Source organism: Clytia hemisphaerica, unplaced genomic scaffold (assembly GCF_902728285.1).
Source record: "Clytia hemisphaerica strain Z4C2 unplaced genomic scaffold, Clytia hemisphaerica genome assembly, whole genome shotgun sequence".
Taxonomy (NCBI): Eukaryota; Metazoa; Cnidaria; class Hydrozoa; order Leptothecata; family Clytiidae; genus Clytia; species Clytia hemisphaerica.
The window spans coordinates 1,455,095-1,461,094 of NW_027103562.1; positions in this window are offsets into that span (position 1 = coordinate 1,455,095).

Genomic DNA, 6,000 nt, shown 5'->3' on the forward strand with positions numbered 1-6,000 from the left:
AACCTTTGTACAAAGTAACAAACGAAACCTACATCTTGCCAGAAGTACGTGAAGTTAAAAATGTTGGGAAAGTTAAAAACAAACAAAACCATGCTAAATAGTGCTAAGTAAAAAGAAAATGAATGACACTTTGTACAGGGAAGAACTATCAAATGGAATCACTATTTTGCCAGGAGCATGTAAATATACAAATGAAAAATATCAAAATGGCTAATAACTGGATCAGTACGCGTGAATTCAATGTGAGCAAGACAAATTAGGAATCAAAAGACATAATACTGAGAATTAATTTTCAAAAATACCAATTAAGTTAAAACGCATGGATAGTTACAATAAGGTAAAATGATCCAGTTTTCATAAATGCATGTTGTATAAAGACTTAAAAATGTTAGTTTCAATAACTGATATTTTCTTAGTCTACAATCATAAGTCTTCAGTAAATATCGCCAACACGTTCTTTTTTTGCATATCAAACTCAATAGCGAAGTCCTTTAATGATAAGATGTGAGTTTTTAGAAGGGGAGCGTTTTCTTTCATTTGATCGAAGATTTGGGATATTTGTTGGTCAAAGAGAGTGAAACGCTTTAAATCTTCTCCGTCTGATGGTTATACATCTAAGTGACAAATCATTGATGTTCTACTTGTGTTAACGAAGTCAGCAATAAATTCCCGCTTGCATTGAGGACACACAAACATCCCAACAGTTGAGGATTGCTCCAATTTCTTTTTCGTGCAGAATAAACAATTGAGAAACTCTTCTATTTTGACAGCGATAACTCGTTTGCATGTCATTGATTGGAAGTGATCGTCTTTGTCCTCTTCTCCATGTTCTGTAATGTCCAAGTTAATATTAAGATCTTCAATCAGGAAACATACCGATGTGGAGAAGTTTGTTGATAATTCAATTTCTTCGTTAAACAATTTGTTTGTTGCTGAGTGTAGTTGAATTAGTTATTGCTCTTTAATTAGATCTATCAAGTCAGCCCAAAAGGTAAATTTGAGGGTTTTGGTTCCATCAGAAAAGATTCCTTCGCGCATTCGTTCTGATTTATTATGACCACTTTTTGTGTAATAGGTGTAATGTGTAATATCCACCTCTTTAGTGAATTTGACTTTCCCCACAGCTGAGAGTACATTTCCTTCATCATCAATATCAATTAATCGTACTGCGTCGGCATCACTTATTGAAAAGTTCATAGGAATAGCATTAACAATTCTAACTGGCATCTTGTTGTGGAAATATGTAATGAATTGTTGCCTTACAAATCTTTGCTAGACTACTGAGTGAGTACTGAGTACAGTAGAGAGAGAGAGTTTTCAAAATGTCTGCTTCGTCAAAAAGCGTGACTTTGTTTACTAAAAAATTACCTGCATCTATCATCCAAAAATCGTTATCGTTTCAGTGGTTAAAGCGCTAAAGTTAAAGCAAGGAAAAACGTCCGCTATGCATGCTAAAAGGGAAGCATTGAATGCCATCCTCGCTCACCCTCAGGCTCGCTGCGGTGGCAATAACAGTAATTATTCATTTTTTTCTAGAACTGACAGATGTCACTGGTTATGTAGAACATGTCAGCCCAATCGAATCAACAAAATTCTTTGAAGTCTATGTGTGACAGTGAAATCAGACTGGTAGTTTATGCTCTACACACCAACACTCAACATTTTTAGACACCCTAGGCAACGGAGTAACAATAACACATCTTGCAAGGTCGTCAAGTGGAAACGGTGACTTGGCATATACAGATGCATCTAAGATAATATATGTGACACCACCATTTGAAGGGGTGAGTCTGCCCTTGACAGTCTAAAAAATCAAAACTGCCATGATCGAATCTCCTATGTACAGTCGCGTACACCTGCAATTTCTCGTTACTAAAATTCATACACCAGGAATGGGCAAGGAGTTGTTGGCATTCCAGGAATTTACCATAACTGATAATAGTTTACCAGACCCAATAACATTAACTGTCTATGGTGACCTCATTGGAAACTTTTACAGTAACAAATGTTAAAATATGACGTACGTTACCATAAGCAAATTTACTGGTAAGCAAATTCTCAAAGCTTCTGATCGGGCTTAAGTGTCAAAGTTAGAAGATGACACGATTGAAAATTTAAAAATACAAACATAGAAATAAACTTTTAAACTAATTGATTATTTGTTTCCTTTTAACACGCCACTCACATTATTGGTATGCCTTTTAAACGAGACCTTTTGATTACGTCACGGAGGCTGTTGAAACTGTAGCTGTGTTTACTGAAGTGAATTATAAACCATTTTCTGAGTGAAAAAGTGGTTATTTCTGTTCAAAACTGATGTAAAGAGTGGTGTATTATAATAGATTTGGGGTATATATTTTTTGAATACTTACCTAAATGTATTCTAGGAAAGCGCTTTATATTCAAGCTACGAAGAATATGGTAGCAGTGGAAATGAGCCAGATTCTGAGAGAGAAGATGGAGTAAGCAAAAATTGAAGAGTGATATGGACCTCATTAATGAGCTGAAAACAAGCGAGAGTGACACCTCTTCATCCGAAGACAAAAGTGACTATGAAACTTGTTCTGAAGGTAGAAACGGCAGTTTAGACTGGTGTGAGTGTGAGCAGGGGGGTCATATCACAATTACTACCGTGGTGGTCTAAATTTTCAAAATTTGAAAAACAGTTACTACCCAAAGGTAGTAACTGTAGTTGAGGGTGGTACCAAATTCAGGTCTGAAGAAAAACAGTTACTACCTATGGGTTAGTTGCGGGTGGTACCCTTTCTCAAATTTGATGAAATTGATTACTACACAAAGTACTTTTTCACTCTAAAGTGCCTGATTTTAGCCCATATACCCTATTTTGGGGTTTTCAGATGTACAATTTCTACCCCCTGGAAATCCCCCACTGTTTATTAGGAGGCAACTGACTGTTGGTTTCAATCAGTTACCATCTTCTGATATTTTTAACACTTCTCTTTTGGTTTCCAAATTTCGCAAAATGTTTCATACACTAAAATCGAATGCAGTTTTAGGCTCTATTTAAATCAAGCTTTAACTTTCAAAATGAAAGAAGATAACTAGGAGGTAAAGGTTTCTGGAAGTAAGAATTTGACTTTCATTTACCACAGGAGAAAGATGGCTTGCATTACTGTTAGGTTCATGATAGATGTTATTGAAATGATATCCTTGATCTGCCTTGATAACAAAAACTTTATAACTTTCAAACCCTCTAACTTTCAAAGGAAAAACCTTGTAAATGTAAACAGTGCTTTAATTTTAGAATGTGAAAGTTTATAAACATTCGATTCAGCAAAAAAACATTGACAAAAACTGGACACTTCTGATTGCTGATACTTTATAAGTTGGCAAAATATGTTTCCTTTGTAAAAGAATGTGAACGGGTAAGTTACAGTTGTAAGCATTTTATGATGTTTCAAGTTAATTCAGGTTGGTTTCAATTTTTTTTTTTCGCTGTGATTTGCTTTAGTATTCTTATATTTAAGCAATGTAGTTTTTTATTCGTTTCTTTGCATCTTACAAATTAGTATGGCTGCTGGTGTTTGTTTTTTGATGGGGGGGGAGGCACCTAGGCAAAATGGGTGCCGGGCGGGTATGTGCGAGCCAAAAGGGTCCCTTTTTCACAACTTCAAAAGTATCAAATTTTGTCTTGTTTGCTTTTTGATTTGCTTTTCATTTATAAACCTGAAAAATGTTGCTTACAATGTACTTAAAATCAGTTCCAATGATTAAGAGTCTAGGCTTTTAATAAAAAAACGTCAATTCAATGCAGCAAATTTGGTAAAAGGTCATTCTCCAAATTTTTCCTTGCGTAAAAAAGAAGGAATCAAAACTTTTATCTTAATTCTAGGTCTTGGAGACTGGTGAAGGTGTCCTGATCATTAAACGGAGACCTGGTTATAACGAAGAGCAGCGACCCTCAAGCGACTATGGCGTCTGCAAATTTTGTCTTGGTTTTTTTTGTATCGTCGGAGCTAGGGCGCCACTTGCTATCATGCGAAACAACATGTTCCTTTCCTTACCAACGTACAATGGAATCATTATGAGTGTAAATTCGCGAAAGGAAATTATTCCTTATCTTTTGGAAAACGGAATGGATTATGTTTTCAGCGAAAACTTCTGTCAGGATGACCTTGAGAATTATTTTGGGAGACAACGAGCTATTGGAAGACGCAAAGATAATCCAAGTGTCAAGGACACAATCAAAAAATGATAGTATCATTAAATCTGGGTTTGAGACTAAGTCGATATGTGGAGCAAACTGCGAAAGCAAAATGGACTTTTCTATCGATGAGACTCCATTAAAAAAGAAAAAGTGACTTTGGAATTCCGAAACCTTTAAACGTTAATAGCAAGGGATTGTACTTAGATTATATTAGAATTTTCTTAAAGTTTTTTTTCAATGCTAAAAATCATACTTCGAGTTGGTAAATGATTGATTAAGTAATACATAAATACTGACGCTTTGCGATCTTTAATAAACAATATTCTTTTTGAAAATATATTTTATGCAGTTGAAAAAATGGCGTCCGAAAGAAATAGCTTTTCCCTTTTTCCATTTGTTACAAGGATCAAGAATAGTTACTTAGGCTTTTATTTTTTAGCCTACTATTTTACCAAAATTATTTCTAAATTGTCTATGGTAAAAAAAGTACATTGAAAGCAGTATTCGTTTTTTCTTTCAGTATTCCAGTCATTTCCGATCTAAGTTTTGTTTAAGCCAGACTCCTATTATATCTATTTCAACCAAGTACCAAAAGGCTTTCCCCAACTTTTCGACATTTGTCCAAAGATTTAACCCAATTCGTTGTTGGCCCGATCGGAGTTAAAAGAATCTAATAAAATTGATGAAATGGTGATATTTTTCATCTTCTCCTATCAAGATAAATCGATTTACACAAAGAATTTTCTTAAGCATAAGAGTAGATATAATTAAAATTAGGGACCTTTTCACCCGGGATAGCCGGCATTAAGTTGAAAAGGGTTTGTCTTTTTTACCTCACGGAACTGCCATTTTTTAACTACCCGAAGGCCTGGTCTTTTCCGCTAGTTGCAAAGGAATCTTAGTGCGGAAATGGGAAACATAAGAAACGACGGTATGTTGCTACTGTTATTATTCAACTCAGGACAATAGTGTTCTAGACCAATGGGTTTAAGCCTTCGTAACAATTACCGTCGTAATCATGCCCCCGTTTCAGAATCTTTTCCGCTATTTTTACGGGACAGCCGGCATGTGATCGGAAAAGGTTTTTTTCTAAAGGTACAGGAAATCTTGTGTTTTACTGATGAGACCGACTAACTTTCTGAAGCTTATTTTTCAACTACCCGAAGTCCTTGTCTTTTTTCGATACTTGGCAGAAGAATCTTAGTGCGAAAACAGTAACCTTATACAAAATGACGGTATACAAGGGAAAGTCAAATAGGCGAAAAAACATCGATTTCAACGATGATGATTATTTTTTCAAAATAATCGAGTCTTAATTAAATTTCTGAATTCCAAGACAGGCTATTCAAACTACTCAAATCCTACTATTTTCTTTCTTTCTTATATGTATAATCATTTTTTCAGGGCTTTTCCGAAAGTTTCATTTTTAGGCTTACGAGGCTCATACATGTTTTTTATAAGCATATGTAGGCTCAAATATGGGGAAAATTAAGGATATGCCACCCATTACCTCGAGCCTATGAAAGGTATAAGCTACTTTGTAGTATAGCTGGTTTGTTCTTTTGTGAAGCCATTGCAAAGAAAATCAAATGTTTACCAATGAAAAATTCGAATGTTTCATAAGAATTCGAATGTATATGAAAAATTTTGTTTCCCTCTTTCCCCACTTCCGTATATGGGCATTAACTCAACCAAGAATTCTATAGGCAAATTTAAGCATATTTTGAGCCTGATTCATTACCTTTTGTAAGCATCCTCGAATTTACCTCAAGCATTTTTCATGATTATTGAACTTTCGAGCAAAGCATCTCTGGGCCTGTTTTCGGATTTTT